Source organism: Temnothorax americanus, unplaced genomic scaffold, assembly GCF_048541705.1.
Source record: "Temnothorax americanus isolate GAGA-0224 unplaced genomic scaffold, ASM4854170v1 Scaffold46, whole genome shotgun sequence".
Lineage (NCBI taxonomy): Eukaryota > Metazoa > Arthropoda > Insecta > Hymenoptera > Formicidae > Temnothorax > Temnothorax americanus.
The window spans coordinates 720550-737964 of NW_027509613.1; the positions used below are offsets into that span (position 1 = coordinate 720550).

A 17415-nucleotide genomic window follows, 5' to 3' on the forward strand; every position below is an offset into this window, starting at 1 on the left:
AGCCATGCGTTCTGTTATCGACAAATACGTAAAAGCATGGCAGGCGCATTACGCCAACTGACTCCAGTCGTCATTGTATCTCGCGAAGACTAATCGCCGGCAGATAATCTTCGTGCGATGTTCTGTACCGGGAGTCCTTTACTCTCTCGCGATATTGATGGATGAATGTTGCTGACAAATGGAGATTGACATGTTCATAGAGTTGTCGCGTATAACATGGATGAAATATAGATGTAAAAACATTGACGCCGTGAAAAACTGTTTAATCTTGAACTTTTCCTCTCATTATGAAGTAAAGCGACAAATAAAATTTGTTGAATTTTATGCGGTTTTAAAGATTGCACAGATGGAATCGCTTAAATGGAATGACGGTAAGCGCGAGAACTTTTTTTCCCTGCGATTCGCGAAGTGATGCAATACGATAAGGCATATGTGGAGATCGAGAAGGATTAGCGAATTCAAGAGGAGTAATTTGCTAGAATGGTCGGACAGCTCGTAAGCGGAAGCGGCGAACGTGCGACCGTGCCGCGTAGCCTGGATTAAGGATGGCTGGTACGGGGATCGACGTAGGATCGCGTGAACGTGGTTGCAAAAAAACGCATAATACACGGCTCTTAGAGCATAAAGCGGAGGAGAATTGAGGCGCCCGGAGCGGTTACGAGCGTGGAATCCGCGAACAAACGTGTGGCAAACGAGTGGCAATGGCATGGCGATGGCGGAACGGAGCGTCCGATATTTTCGACTGGTCGCGCTGCGATTACGCAAGGTGAAGGCGGGTTAGGAGAGCATCGTAGCCCCGCAGTCGGAGGAGACCCAGTTCTCTCGCATCTATTAATGCACAATTACCGGCGAACAATGTGATTACGGGCGCGTTTAAGTCGTTACGCGACGCTTACGAGCTGCCGCTCTATCGGCTCTTGCACTCAATAATACCTCTTTCTCTTCTGTCTCTCTTTCGCCTTTTCTCTCTTTCCCTTCGCCGCTATCGTATCGCCATCGGCCACTTTTAGTTTCACGGCTGGTGTGCGAAAGAAGTGTTTCACTCGACGCGCCAGATCGCTTCTCGCTGAAATCGAGCGAAAATCCATGATCGTCTAATTTAATACGATGAACGGCTGTTTAACGAACGGCGGCGGCGGCAACCGGTCCTCGCAAGGCCGATCGATCTTGTCGAGGAAGATCGATCGACTGCACTCAGCAAATAACTCGACCGCGTGCATTGTGCATTAGCGAAGGCGAGGTTCAAGGACGCGGCTCTAAGCCGGGGAACAACCGTCGTCGTCGAGAATATCGCGGTTCGCCAAGTTCCGGTATCGATCGGTCGATGAGTCATCGAATGTACGATATAAGATGAAATAAGTGGGTGATCGGAGAGATATGAGAAACAGTTAACAGTTCTGTGAATTGCTCGAGAGTCGATCGTCACGCGGATAGGGGTAAGAAAAATTTCTCTTCGAAGGAATAACGCATACTTATGTGTTTCATCGCGAATTAAATATCTCCGCAGTTTCATCATAGTTTCTCACTTTTGTACCCGGAAGCTACTAGTTAGTCAGTCATTGTTAATCGTTCGTAAACTTTCAATCGCGCAAAAAAATTGGATCGCGAAGTGCCATAATGCGCTCTCGACGGGTACCAGGGTCCAAGGATATGCGGGGCGAAAGATACTTAATAACGCATTAAAAGATGCTTTATTAATCCGCCGGATCGAGGCAGGTATCCGTTTTCGTATTTCATCGAAGTCACTTTAGTACATTATTACGACGAGAGAGTCCACGAAGTTTCGAATTATATAACATATGTTATTATTAAAACGAACATTGAGCTTAACCACAGTAAGAATATACGTAGCCGTTTAAAGCTGCTTTGGCACAGGTTGTCGTATCTTTTTGCGCACTCTCTGCGTTCCGTAATCTTAATCCTCGCTCCGAATGACTTTTATTACGAGATATAACGTAATTAGGGATCCCGCAAAATTATCTGTTTTCGACCCGAATAGCGGTGTATCACGATACCTGGTATGGCGAGTGCTCGACGACGTTAAACCGTTAAACAATAATAGTCCCTAGAAGCGAACGTCATCGAGCGTTCACACGGTCCATCTGCTCGTAAATTTGGTATTTATACTTCGTCTAGGAAATAAGATTCTTTACGCATTCGTCCAGAGAAAAGATAATCCACATTTTTACGGCGCTACATCGTTGGGATGACACGCGAATGTCTCGAAAAATGTTTTCCTCGATTCTGGAAAATTTGCATAACCGTCGTCGTATCTTGATCTTAAATTTTTTTAATGGAAAACCTATAGAACGATTGAATCGTCTCACGCGTCGTTCATTGAATTTATTTTATATACACTTGCGTATAGGCATGTCGATTGCTTACCATGCTAAACGAAAGTAACGTACAACGAATACCGCACAAATTGCTACGCTCGTAACAAATTCATTAATTAGAGACCATGACTCACGTCATCCTATCTATCTAGCAACGCCTTCTATAGACGCTTCTTTGCGGCAGGCCTTTATACCGAGTGGATAATGAGGTGTTTCTCGTAACTTTTTCAGCGATTTGCAAATAACATGCGAATTATGTTAAAATGAACACTTTGCATATACAATAAAAATGACATGATCTTGCGCCAAACTAATAGTGTTTAATAAGAAAGGATATTCAAATGTCAAAGATGTTAATAGAAAGATCTAATATATCAGATAATAATTTAGTTATTGAATTTAATATTTCCATTTTTATAATCGAATTTATTAGTGTGCCAGGCATTTCTCGAAATAAATAAAAATAATAATTTTAGCAATGTTGTTTCATGATTTTTAGAAGACTACTAAAAACAATTTCATGTCACGTGCAGAAATATCAGTTTCGTAATGAACTGTTGAATAATTAGCTTTCAAATTCGGCTACGGATGAAAAATAAATTTCAATAAATTTTTTTGTCTTGAATTTTAGTCAGACTTATCGGGAATGAGAAAAACGGCACTTTCTGATGGCAGTAAATTATTGATGCTCAGGTTGCTTCATTCGGACGATTCGGGTCATCGAAAATTGGGGAGAGGGGCATAATTTTAACGATCCGTAAGTCTTCCTGTGCCACGAACACCGACAAGCATCTTCAATTACTGAAGTAGGTAATTTGGAGCACGATGGTAGCGACGATCGCTTTCACCTTTGGACATTTTCGCCCACGTGTTGCGGTATAATTGGATTTTCCGCGATCTGAACCCAGCGACGGACGTAAAAACCTGAATTAACGAGTAAATTTTAATCGCGCACGTGACATGCGTGCATACATCGCTCTCGCGAGCTATATTGATAATAATGCCAGCATGATCCTATAAGCCACGCAACGTGTAGGGGACGCCTTTCGGCGCCGGTTCGCCGATTAGAACGAATCAGCATGGATCTCTCTCTCAAGGATTGTGTGAAAAAGCCCAAGGGGGCGAAGCCGCGACTAGTCAGAGACTGGGAAAGATGAGAGACGAGAAGAGTTCCGCGGACTGATATAATATTAGTCAACGATTTCGCACATACTCTGATCTACGTAAAGCTCCTTTTCTTTCAATTTTTTATATAAATTTATATCTATATACGTATAAATTTATTCTCATAAAATTAGTTGTTGATTATTTTATGTCATATAACGAATTAATTTATGTCATTATTTTTTGTAATTATTTCCATAATTACAATATATACATGAATACTTACTTTATAAAATTGGTGAAAGTAACGAAGCAAGGAACACTTTCTCAGTTTTAATTTACAATTTATTTAATTTTTGTAAAACTTTCGTGAGTATATGATAAAGCTACATAAGTCAGGCTGTACATTGATTAGAGTTATATGTATATGTATTAAATGAAATACTAATTCTTCATCACACAATTGAAAACACTCGAATATTGACTAGATTTCTCTAATTATGGGCCGAAATTAAAGCTATGTCACGCTTATGTAATGTGAAGAACGTGAAGCACGAGCCGCGTTGATCGCGCATCTTTAGTGCGTCGCGACCGATATGCCGAAGAGTGCAGGAATCGGACCCATGCGAACGCAGCGGCATCAGCACAGCGGGATAAATTAATTAGCGTAATTAGTACATAAATCCGCGGGGAATGCCGGGGCCGTCACGGTTAATTGCAGCTAATAGCCGAGACCGTACGCAATGCTCTCGAACGACAACGACGTTACGCACGGTATCCGCTCCGCTTAGCGACGCGCGCTCGCGCTATGTCAATTTTTCATTCGTGTGCTGCGTGAAACCGTCGTCTTCCCATCGAGTTTTTTGTCGTTCCGGGGACCCGATCCGCTGCGGCCTGATCGTCAACGTAGCTCGATACGCCACACGTCTCCGCGGAAAGGAATTTAATGGTACTCTCGAGCATCTGAAAGTCGCTCACCTGCCAGCTGCCGTCGTCAACGAGAAATTTCGTGCGCGTCTGCCTTCCAGATACTCTCACAATATCGATAAGCGACCGTGTCGAGATCCCCTCGTAGATCCTCTCCCGGTCTCCGCCGCAAAGATGACAAGTTTAATGCTCTGCACGGTTATTAATAAATTGTTATTAATTATTCAAGGAGCGAAATACCGGCTACATAATTACTAATTAGGCATCGCACGGTAATTACGCCGCGACGGAATATAGCACACGTCGCTCATTCCTACAGCGGCAGCGGTCCAATGTAACCTTTCCATGCAAATGAATGCGTATTTGCTGGTAATTACGCGTAATCAACGAAATTTATTGATATCCTGTTTGGTCGACTATGCCGTCGATCAAAAGGCCGACGCGACGCGACGTCGAGGTTCGGCGTCGGACCATTTTGGGACACGACCTGATTTAGAGCGTCGCGCATCGATCACTGTCGGCAATACGTCGCTGATAAATCGCCATTTAATCGCGACAGAATCCAACAACGGGTTGACACATGGCCAAAAAAAAATCATCACTCTTTACATCATCGACGGTCACGTCAGACGTGTACATAAAAGACCTCGTCTTCCGGACTTTCGTCTGGAAGTATATAAAAAAGCTGCTCCAGTTTGCTCGCGAGTGACCTCGGTCGGCGCGACTATCGCGAAGAACGGAAGAACACGACGACGACGAACGGGGTTGGCGGCTCATCACAGATAGGTATACGCAGGTACGTGCGACGGATCCTCACGAAAAAACCGAGCGGTTGTTTAGAAGCCGCAGAAATAAATCAGCGCGGCGCTTCTGCGAGTACTTTCACGTTGGCGGACAGACAGGGCAAGCGGAAAGTACGAGCGCAACAAAACGGCACGGCGTTCGCGCCAAACAAGGTTTAATTGCCGGAGCATTGACATGCGTGCGGTTTGCTCCGACGCAACGCGAGCGCTCCTTTTGTCTTCGGCTTCGTGGAACTTCCGCGCGCTTCTCGGAGACTCTGCCTTCATCTGCTCGGCGCGGGGAGAGTCCGTGATTTGTTCGCCGCGTCGCAAGATAAAATAATACGTTACGTATACGCAGGCAGAGAAAATATTGTAAAACCAATTGCTGAAGAAGTGCGTTAAAAAAATATGATAATTCCAAGAGTAATAATTCGGATGGTATAAAGTTCGCATTATGATTGCAATTATAGTGTGTACGGGCAATTACAATACAATTAAATATAATTAACACTTTGGTATATTCTCTCTTCTCTTTTTAGATTCCAAATATATTATTAAATATTTTTCTATATAACTTTTACTTCTTTCTTTAATAAAACATTTATGACGCGTAATTTTTTTGAAAGGAAATAAGGGCTTTTTAAAAAAAAATGTATACTGATTCTTATTGCGAGTAATGCGGTATTATCGCGCTTACGTGGGACATGGGCAGTTATCGACTTTAAGGCGCGCACGATTTCAGTACGTCCGTTTTATTCGCGCGAGGTTTGTTAGCGCCCGTATCGCCGCCGCCGAAGATCCAGGGATAACGCCACCCCCTCCGGGTCTTCGAAGGTAAAGATGCCGCGGATTACGGGATTCCTAACTCCTCGCCAGTTGCCGCATAACGTTATACCTGCCTTTAACCAAGGTCGATCGTGTCCCGACAATCGCCCGGTAAGATCGTGAGATCGGCCGGCTGATGTTGGTCGGAAAGTTCGCGCGATCGTAAGCAGCCCAGAGAGTTCCACTTTTGATATACGTATTACAATACCTGGACTATACGTTGGCATTAAGCGTTTATCGTCCGAGAATCGTGGATTACGATAATTCCGCCGATATACAGAAGTGCGCTCGGGATTAAGTAAGGATGATTAATGTAATAACAGTGTGTAATTCCAATCATGAGATTTATGACATGCCAATAGACGTAGCCGCCTTCTGAGCAAGGTTTAGATTGTATAGAAATTCAACAATTAACGTTATTAATTTACTGATTGCATCGGCGTATATCGCAATAATAAATTGCAAAAATGCATCGTAAGCTTTTTTTTGCGATGCGATATACGGAGCTTTACTCAAAAAATTATCAAACAATCATTTGAGCATTCAAAGAATATCTCTATGCGTAAAATATAAGAAAACTTATATTATTTTAGCCGTAAATGATAACGGTGAGATAGATTACGACGATCACATGAATTAGATTAGGGCGAAGCACATCAAAGTGTGCCCCGTTTCTTAATCCCTAGATCTTCATTATCGCTCTTTTCCTTTTACATACGGTGGCTAAAGGCGACGTGGCAGTACGGTAGTCATCGAATCGATAGGATCGCATCTGCAACGACCCCGTTTGAGTTTCTCATGATGCACCTCTCAAGTCTAAGCTCTCAAGGAACTTTCACGGCCCTGAAGAGCGCGGGGTCCTTGACCGTTCCCGCCGTGATCCCCTTAATAAATTATAAGCGACGATCGATGGTAAACGCGGGAGGATCAATTTTATCGCTATTCTCGCCACTTTCTACTTTTTTCTATCTTTGACAAAAAATTGATTATACTCATACCTAATCATAATATGTCGTAAAAATCATATTGTCGAAATCGAAACTGTTAAACCATTTTTCTTTTTTTTTTTTAAGTACAAACGTTAGATTAGTAACTGATTGTGAGATTAATCGTTTATCGTTTTATAACGCATAGAATAGATTCATAACTTCATTTGACTTCAATGGAAATGTGCACATGCTGCTTCTATATAAAACTCTTATACGAGCGACAAGCAACGAGAGATTAAGACATAGTTTACAGCTGTTTAATGTAATGATAATTACATATAAAATTTCTCCTTGCAAAATTTCTCTTTGCACGGCGATAATGATTGATTCGAGTCATCGTGAAACGGGATGATAGAGTGCGAAGGTCAGGGCTGTGTCGTTCGTAATCGAGAGAGATCAGTCGAAACTATTCGGAGCTCTCGCGAATTACGGATCTTTCGGCGGCAATCTGTCGGATTTTGATCGACGCGCGCGAGCGCACTCGCGCGAATCTACGGGTGAGTAGGATCGATTTATGGTCCAGCGACCGACAAGAAACAACATCGCCCGGGGCGGGGTCGAATTGAAAAGCAATTGAGAGAGTTTCGGGACGTGGGAAGCGCTCGTTTTCTTCTCTTTCTCGCGCGTGTGCGAAGAGATACGTCGCCGCTGCCGCGAGCGTGTCAGTGAATAGTGAGTGAGTGGCGAAGTGAGTCACCTGTAGGAGTGGTGACTCGCCCCGCGATCGGCGTGATCGGCGGCTGTCCGATCGTATTCCGTTCGTTCTTGTTGCGCGCGCGCGAGACCGGAGGAACTCTCCTCGAGTCTTGTAATCGTCAAAATAGATGACGTCCCGACGTTTTACACGATGACCACGGGTCCGTCGTCCTTCACGTACATCGATGTTCACGTGGATGTCATCGATGGCGTGCTCGGAATCGCACGGAATGAAAGTCGGATGATCGCGCGAGATACCGCATAGCAATACGATAATTGGAACTGTTATTAAACGATCGCAAACATTCAGGAGAGATTACTTTTGAAAATGAAATATTTGAACATTGTGGAGACCGAGTAAAACGGTAAAAGCGAAAACTTCAAATTTGGTATAAAAGGTATAAAAGTAGATTATATAGAAGCGAATTAAAATAAGTGAAATTATAACTCCAATTTGCCCTTCAAATCCTATTTTATATGAAATAAGAATAATGTTTTTCGTTCAGGAAATTAGCGTGGAGTTAAAGGCATAGGGCTAATTATATATACTATAAACAACTGGAAAAAATTTTTTCAACATGCAACAATAACTACTGCATTTGTTCGATGTATTTACTTGCACTCGCGATCGAGGAAGCGGCCGGCGGCCAACCTTTTCCCGGTTTCTGCACTTTTTTTTTCGACGCGCTGCCGATCCCTTTTAGTACCGCACGACCTCGGCTGGCCTGCACCCGCTGCTGCCGGACGTCAAACGATCCCGCCAAGATCGCGTGACGGTAATGGCTCGCTCGTACACCAGTTAGCTGGCCGGGGAAACGGAACGGGATGAGTCCGTGTGAACCAATCCCTCGATTAAGCAAACCTTGTAGTGACATTTAACCGGCGCGGTATCTGTCTCTGACAGCTGCGAGTTCCAGCCGTTGCGAGACGATCGAGTCCACGATGAGGCGACGCAATTGCACGCCGACCGTTGCCGTCGCGCCATCGATCGATCGTCATTCCGCTTCTTTCCGAGCGGGGGATCGGTTGAATGTCACGAGAATTTTCCTGATCGCGCTTTACTAATACGGAATCACGCTTACAAAGAAGACACACAAGTGGAGCAGGCGGGTCATTAGCATTTTGCGTGACGAGTTGCGTAACCATGATGACCATTAAATCTACGAGTTATGATTTGTGACGAAATACTGATCGTAAAACTTCCTATCAATTCTATGAATGACAACTGAACTTGATTATATTTGATTATGTTACCACAAAAAAATTTATTTTCGATTATCAGCTCGAAAAACTAGAGATGATCGACTATTATGTATTGCGTGTTAGCTTGAGAATTAGTGAGAGCGTGCTGGATATCTTTAATTCACTCATTCGAGTCTACACGTAAGAATTTTTAAATTATCGTTATTATCTCGTATAAAATTTAATGAAATTAAGATTGTGTTGAAATAAATGGCTTGTTTTTCTGTCGTTATTATCTTCCGGAACACCACCATGTCAAACACTAAAAGCTAACGCGAACATTCGTTATGAAATAATTAGTGATTGTGATTATCACTCTATGCTGTTAATTAACATTGACGACTAACAAGGAATGTTGACATATCAAAACGACAATAATTTTTTAAGTAAACTTTTTTTACGTGATTTACCTATTTAAAATGAAAATCGAGGCGAAAAAAATAGAAATTTTAAATTATTTTTTACGATGCATTTGCTTAATAAGTACACACAGCTCTAATTATTTTAATATTTATCAATTTAGTGCAGCATAACTTAATTTATATATCATTTATGATTTGTGTTAAAATTAATCGTCATTTGAGATGTCATGATTTGCGAGATTCGAGCAGATCATAGAACTTCACACTTTTTCGGATTCCTTTCTTATTGTAAACATACAAAGCAAAGTATATGTCATGTGCAATTAATATCAGGATCGTATTAAGTGCTGTGTAATTATCCTATTTATTTGATTAATACGTGTGTAGTAATTAACCGTGTTTTCTTTTGTGTTGTGTATAGTGTTGAGCGCAACGAGCAAATCTGATGGGAAGAGGAGAAGATCTTGGAGGCATCGGGCGACAGCAGAATAATCATTAGGGTGAGTGAATTATGTTTTATTTTATTAAAATACCTTCTCTTGAAATTATTTCTTGTAAAGTGACATTAATGTTCTACGCGAATTGAAGTTTCTTTTTGTAATATTCTCTATTGCGAATGGCGCATCGGAGGATCCCGTGCATGCCGATTCGAACGGCAGATATCGGCCGGCGACGAGGCTTGAAAAAGATTGTTCTGCGTATGCAAAAATTGTGTGCCTCGTCGCGTACGACCCGTGCCCGATCGGCGATCGCGCAGAGCGCGACATAGGATGCAAGGGTGCGTTTTAGCGACAGCATCGGTTAATTAACGTCGGCGTTGCTTCGGTTAGCACTCCTGTAAGATCGCGAGATGCGATAGCGGTCACACTGGCCGCGAAAGATCTTTTTCTTCTTCGCTTCTTTACCTTATCTTTTTTTCTTGCCTCGCTCATCCTCCCGCTTCTCTCTCAATCGCGGCAAGCGGTGATCCTCCGCCAACGGGTCGATAAATTTCGGAATTGGCGCCTCTGTCGATCCCGGGTCCATCTAATTAAGCGGTTTGCCCCGTAATTATAGTCAATTAACGTCAAACTCAGTCGACAGCGTCGGAACAGCTATCGCTCCAAGATTGCTCGATATTCGTGCACTTATACGCGCGCGAGCGTCCACGTGCGTATCTCTCAATCATCTTGATATTATTTTATCGGGTCGATCATTTTTCTCGCTTGTAGCGAGATTGCTCGTCGTCTTTAAAAAACGCGGGATCGAAACTTTGTAATATCGAGGACCACCGGGCCTCTTTGGCATTAAGAAATAACCGAGACGAAAATATAGTTTACAAATAGCCGCATTTCTCTGATGCTGTTCGAATAATATCTTTGCGACGTTATTAACATATATTAACAATTTATTGACATATTACAAGGAAAAATTACTGATATTACATACATTATACAACATTCTTACATAAGCGGTTAATATCTAGTTCGCTTAAAACGCATTGATTAACGAACGAATGGAGATTTACGAACCACCCCGTTGAACGGAAGCAAACTACCTGGAGCGATTGTGCGTATACAGAATGTATCCGTGCGTCCAATAGGTATGCATCAGGGGTAAGCGTAAGCTGTCATTTAATCATTGATCATTCGAGTGTTCCGCTGTCTGCGAGACGCGTTGATCGAGGCATAATAAATTGATTCTTTCCGTCTTATTTCTAAACAATAATCACAGCGATTTCTCCCTCGAGCGACGTATCCTCATTCGGAGAACGGCGATCACGCCGGTCGGTGCGCAGCGCGGCGCGATTAAAAGTCTAGCGCGCTCTCGGTGTTTATCCGAGAGCGTTTTAATGATCGCAGAGACGATTTCGTCGGTCGGGCGTTCTCTCGCACTGGCCTTAATATCTCGCTCGACGACGGGTCGTTGCATAAGCGGATGTATACGCGCGGGTTCGTCCCCGTCTCTCTCTCTCTCTCTCTCTCTCTCTCTCTCTCTCTCTCTCTCTCTCTCTCTCTCTCTCTCTCTCTCTCTCTCTCTTTCTCTCTCTCTCTTTCTTTCTCTCTCTTTGGCGAGGTAGGTGCGCTATACAGGTCGCTCGCGAGAGAAGACGTGACCACGATGCATAGAGCGGCGACCGCGTGGCGATCGTGAGTCGCGGATCCGTGCGGGCTCACGAAGAAAAATCCCATTAATTGCTTCTATGGTGATAAATTTCCCCCTGGCGGTGCACGATTCCTCTCTCAGGCTGTGACCGCGCGTGTGCGCCCGCGCAACGATGCTTCCTCGGTGCGAAGCAGAGCTCACGGGTCCTCGCTCTTAGACCATATCTCCTGCTATGTTAATTTTCAGTTTAATAAGGTGTACCAGGAAGTGATACAGCGGCGGCGAGCCGCGCAAATCGAACTATAGCATGGAACGATCGACCGTGCTGGCTCGCGTGCGCGGCGATCACCGAGTGAAAATGTCGCGGCGGGAGTGACATTTCCAATTAATGCTTAATGCCTTCGTTGGGAAGATGTTCATCGGCACGATTATTCCGCGACTCCCGCGACAGGTGCGAAAAGCGGAATGAACGGAAACGCGACCGGTTTTGCGCAGAACCCCCGTGAACATCGGGAAACGTTTGACGAGTCTTGTACGTCCATGCAAAATTGAGCTTTAGAGAAGATTTAATTTCTTCCTTCATTACTTTTTTCATTAATCATATATATATACATAAGTATATTTTACTTTCTTCCTAACATATATGTATATTAGTTTTTGCTTATTCCATATATGCAAAAATTCCAAGTGTTAATGTTCCCCCTTTTTTAACAATTCTAAAAATAATTATGATTATTATCATAAATATTATTTTCAAGTAACAGTTCACGAATTGTAACAATCTCTTTCGTAGCAGAGCAGAATAATAAATAATCAATATACATTTGCAAAAAGTGCACCCGGGGCAATCAAGACGCTCGTTTCGTCCGAGATCTTGCAGATGCGCTCGTTCTCGCGCATGCCTTTCCTAGCGTCTAAACGACCGGCCAATGTCATTAGTGACGTATAACCAGGGAAAACCTGTGGTTACCTCTTCTCGCGGCGAGCTGCGCGCGAGGTGGGCCCGCTCGTATTAATTTAATAATCCTACTTATGAGTTATACGAGCAGCGCCCCTATATTACTCGTTCAGTTACAACTACCAGCAGCACTGTTACCATCTCATAACCGGCCGCAGGCTATGCGCCGCTCTCGACGCTAAAACTCGCTTCGGAGTCTTTTAAAGTGGTGCTTCGCGCCCCGCGCCTTAATATATTGCCGTCAGACGAAGTCTTTCTTAAAAGAGTTCTGCCCTTAATAGAGAAGCGCCCGTTACTTGAGCACAATACGAGGACGTATAGGCATCAAGGATCGCAATTGTGAATCGTCGCGCCGCGAGGCGATCTTGCGCCTATCGACGTCTGCTCTGCACGCGGCAGCGACGGACGACGATTAACACCTTTCCGTAGATTTTTCTCGCGACGCCGATCACCATGGCGCGTGAGCATTTATCTTCTTTCACGCGCGGCGGCGTCGCGGGAAACGTCATCGATGATCGAGCCGCGCGTTGAGTAAGATTGATGCCGAGACTAATTCAAACGGTCGCTTAATTATCCCGGCATACCCAACAGCCAATCTTGCGCATATCACGTCGCCGATGCGTTTGTTCCACCTTCCCCTGCCCGATAAAATGCTCTCGTAGACCGCGCGCGAATAAGCGGACCGGTCCAATTTCGGCGGCGAGCAATTACAAGCGTCGACGGAGTGCGCCGCCCGCGTCGCTTCTGCAATTTTTTATTCCCTTTTTTCTCGCTTCCCTCGTGTCGTCATTATTCCGGCCATCGGCAGCGCTCATCTCGAAACTTTCGGCGTGTGACGCAACATCGTCGAGCGGCGCGGCGGCGAAATCCGGTAAGAGCGAGGAAAGCGAAGCTTCTTCGTCTCGATTTGCTCGTTCTTCCTCCTGAGGCGCTCTAACGCTCCCCGCGCGCATCACGGTTCTCACGATCTTGATCGTGAGGTTTCGTCCGAAAATGGTAAAGCGGAGCGTCCGTGGGCAGCAGTGAGAGCTCTCGCTTGTCGAAAAAATCAATTAATCTCAATCTCACGGCGACCGTGCGCGCGAGAGGGTAATTTCCAATTTGTCGCGGCACCGAAAAGCAAGGAGTGCCAAAAGCGGAGAGAGGCTCGGGGACGATACGTGTACACGCATCAGACGCGTCGGGTGACAGACAGAGAGAGAGAGAAAGAGGACATCGCGTTGGATATCAAACTGGAGGATGAGCCTCCGGGGATTCACGTAAGTGGCGAAAGTATATTTCGGTCGGATAAGGGCATCGCACACGGCACCTCGTCGCTCCAGGTGGGACACTTCTTTGAAGCACGTAAAGAGAGAGAGAGAGAGAGAGAGAGAGAGAGAGAGAGAGGGAGAAAAGTTGCTTTCTGGTATTTGACTCAATTGCGACTCAAAAACTCGTGTGATCTTCTGCTTTGGATCCAAGTGGTCATCACTGTATTGAAGGTATTATGATCCAATCAAATATCAAACGCATAAATCGCGATAAACGTCATACATATGTATTGCGTATGCGACTATAATTTTCTCAAATTTATTTTTTGTATTTATAAACGCATCATCCTATACTGAGGTAAAAATAGCAAAGTACGTATGAATCTTTTCTTAGCGATTGTCGCATTATAACCGCAAACCACAAATATACAAAGAATCAATATAACTTACACCTAGTGGATTCTCACGGAATTATATATTGAGAAATAAGTGAGTTTGTGGTTTCATTAATGCTCAACTAGTTAGCGCCCAAAGTCCAAAAGCTATAATTACGATAAGTGATAATTATGCGTTTGGAAAAACATATTGAGAAAATTTGTTCAACAGAAATATGATTTAATGCTATTAACGTGGAAATGTACATAATCTCATAATTTAAAATAGCATCAGAATAAATTTACACGTAGAATTTATTTCATTCATCTCTACAGAATTCAACAATAAGTAGAAAGATCTTTTTAATATTGTTTAGGAAATATATTGCAGTAAACTTATAAAAATTATTTCAACATATTTTTATATTACATGATAAAAAGTTAGTTTATGGCTTTTTCCAGTTTATTGACTTCTAATATCGCGACTCGCACTTTCTATAAAATGATTGACTTGATTGCAATCGTACGTTACTTTCATGGTCGATTCGATTCAGCGGACCTTAATAAAGCTTTATCTATCTATCTTCTAGCTACTCTTTTCTATCAAGGGTTCATCGAACTAGAGCATCGATTAGCGATTAAAGGAGTCCTTGATCTAGGAATGAGATCAGACGTTCGCACCGACCACGCGTTCCGCCGCGCCGTCGACGTCCTTTCGAAAGCACCGCGACACTACGTGCAGTAGTTACGGTATCGGAAAGCAATCCGCGATAGATACCGCGATCTGCTCGCGATAGAATGTCGAGATTACGTATGGAGAGGTTTGTATGGGTATACACGTAGGGCCGCGTGTTTGTACACGCGGACTTACGTGCTCGTAGGTGTGCACGGAGAACGAATGGCGTATGCCGCAATGCACACAACCTTCATTAATGACTCATCTAATCGAGCGAGACTCGAGTCGACCGAACGTGATTGGTGTCAGATACACGAGTCACTATTAAACGCCGCGCGGCTTAATCGTTCGCCACGAACACTAAAAAACTCTGGTGCGAGATTCTTTCCCTCCTCTTCTCCAAAAGTAAATTAAGAAATTTAACTTCTCTTTATCTCATATATATATATATATATATATATATGTAGGTCCGGAAGTATGTTCCGGGACTTTTATTTTTGATATCGGTATATTCCGGGACATTTGGCAGTTTCCAGGACTGTCCTGGAAAAAATTGATGTCCTACGGCAATTTTCGGGACAGTTTTTTGAATCTGATTACATATATATGCGTTATATTCCAGGACTGTACATTTCAAAAAACGTAAACAGTCCCGGAACATACCTCTGGACCTACATATATATATATATATATATATATATATAATGTATTTTAACACTCATTGTCAGTAAGCACGAAATTTCATTGAACATTACAGTATAAGAGGCAACAAAGCATATACTTACATATACATAACGTTGTAAAAAGTGTATAATAGCGTTGCCGGGCCCCCGAGACAAATTAAGATGTAAAATAAATTATATTTTTAACTGTAATGCCTTCTCACGCGGAGATATCACGTAAATTGAGCGTATCACGAGCGCGATATAAAAGGTAACAAACGTTCCTTCTTTCGCGGTCACCCGCCATGAAAAATTCGTGCGAATTAAGCGATTCGCAGTTCCTTTTCCATCAGCGCGCGAAAAGTGAAAGCGAATAAAAGCGTTTGGCGGGGTGAATCCTTATAAGAGCCGAACGACGCCGGATTATATCACAATGATATAAAGTGTATTTCGATGCGTCCCGTTGCCGGTACGTACCTTCGTCCGGTGGGACAGCAGCGGCGGAGCAACTTGCTTCTACCATATACGGGTCGACAGCGGGCGAGAGCGGATCGACAGACTTCTCCGGTTAAGATCCGCATGCAAATTAATAAGTCCCTTAACACAGCTAACGGTCCATCGACACCCTCGACGTATTATCACGTGCGCCCGCCGTATATCGATCGTACAGCGTGGCCGTGGATCTTTCCTTCAAAACTACATGTGTTTATCGTCGCTTATCATCATCAAGCAATATGCTTGATCGTCGTCAATGCCCGGTTCGGCAATCGGCATGCGTTCGGCATTACATAGCCGCGAGTCGCGCGGTGATCGGAAGGAAAGGTAAGCCTTCGATTGACAGTGGCATCGATTTGAATAAATTTGAATAATACGCCGCGCGCGCATAGAACAATGCCAAATCAATTGTAATTGTTAATAATCGTACAATAGCGTATCGCCGGGATACCTGCACCGCCGTTCGCGTCTCGCCGCCTTCGTTCCTCGTCGCTCCGCGAAAGGCAGACCCGAGGTTCTCGTCGTGATCTGGTTACATTGCTATACCCGTTATGTCGAGAGTTCGGAGTAAATTCTTACTTGCTCCCGTTGCTCCTCCCGCGCTTCTCCTTCGCGAAATATACACATATATACACGTCCCCCGTACCATACTTGCTCCTTTCGTTCTCCAGAAGCCGCCTGGTTCTCTTTGCCTCCTCCCCTCTCTCTTTCTTTTTCTCTCTCTCTCTTCTCAATACCTTTGCCGGTATTCGCCGTACGTAACGTACATCACTCCGTCCAAGTTTCCTGCTCTTCTCCTTTGCTGGACCTGGCAACACAGATCGGTGAGGTCTCGACTCTTTTGCATAAAATTACATCTCTACCTTTGGATTTTACGTCCGGAGAAAATATGCCAGTTCGATCGCCTGATGGTAATCTTCGCCCCTGCGCACGCTCTCGCGCACTTTCCCGCTCCTCTTCGCCGTTATTGTCGTCTTGTTTCTTCTCCTTTTAATATTAATTTAGGGTCTGAACAAATTTACGCAAATATCTGTATCTCTGTGCACGCTTCTTGGTTATGTCGTGTCGCACATATTTTAAATACGTTGCAACGTATTGGACTAACGTAAGAGGAATTCGTGGAAAAAGTCCGGTATTTATCCGTCTACGATGGTAATTTTTTATTGACGAGTAAACACTAAAATAAACCAGGAATAAAATTCTAGAATCAACTTCATTTATAACGTACTTTTTTCCAAGAAATGTTTTTCACACAACTATCACAAATAATATACATCAATTTTGAAAGTCTTATGACAGATATGTAAATTAGTGTATTGTATTGTATTTCTTTCAGATCTATTGAAATATTACTATTATATTACAAAAAGTTTTCAAACTATTCTTGCATGAGAAATTGCTTCGTGACCTTTACAATATCTTAATAAATTCACAATTTCTGACGAATGACTATTTAGCATTTTACCAGATCGAAAAGAATTTGCGATTTCTTTCATTGCAATGCGTACAATTTCAAAGCAAAATGTTCTCGTTCCTTATAATCTTACACGATAAAATCTAGTTCTGTGAGAGAACACGTGGAAAATGAGAGCTCGAACGATCTATTCTTTAATTCCTGGTTGCAACTCCTATTTTTTTACATACTACAT

At 43.4% G+C, this 17415-nt stretch overlaps 1 protein-coding gene across 1 annotated transcript in view; it reads left to right on the forward strand.

The window, feature by feature from the left end:
• The first annotated feature begins 9719 nt into the window (after positions 1-9719).
• Positions 9720-17415, forward strand: part of LOC143903403 (uncharacterized) — a 143446-nt gene continuing 135750 nt past the window's right edge. Inside the window, exon 1 of the mRNA XM_077416964.1 lies at positions 9720-9766. The gene's annotated coding sequence lies outside the window, so the exon portion shown is untranslated. The remainder of the gene's footprint in view (positions 9767-17415) is intronic.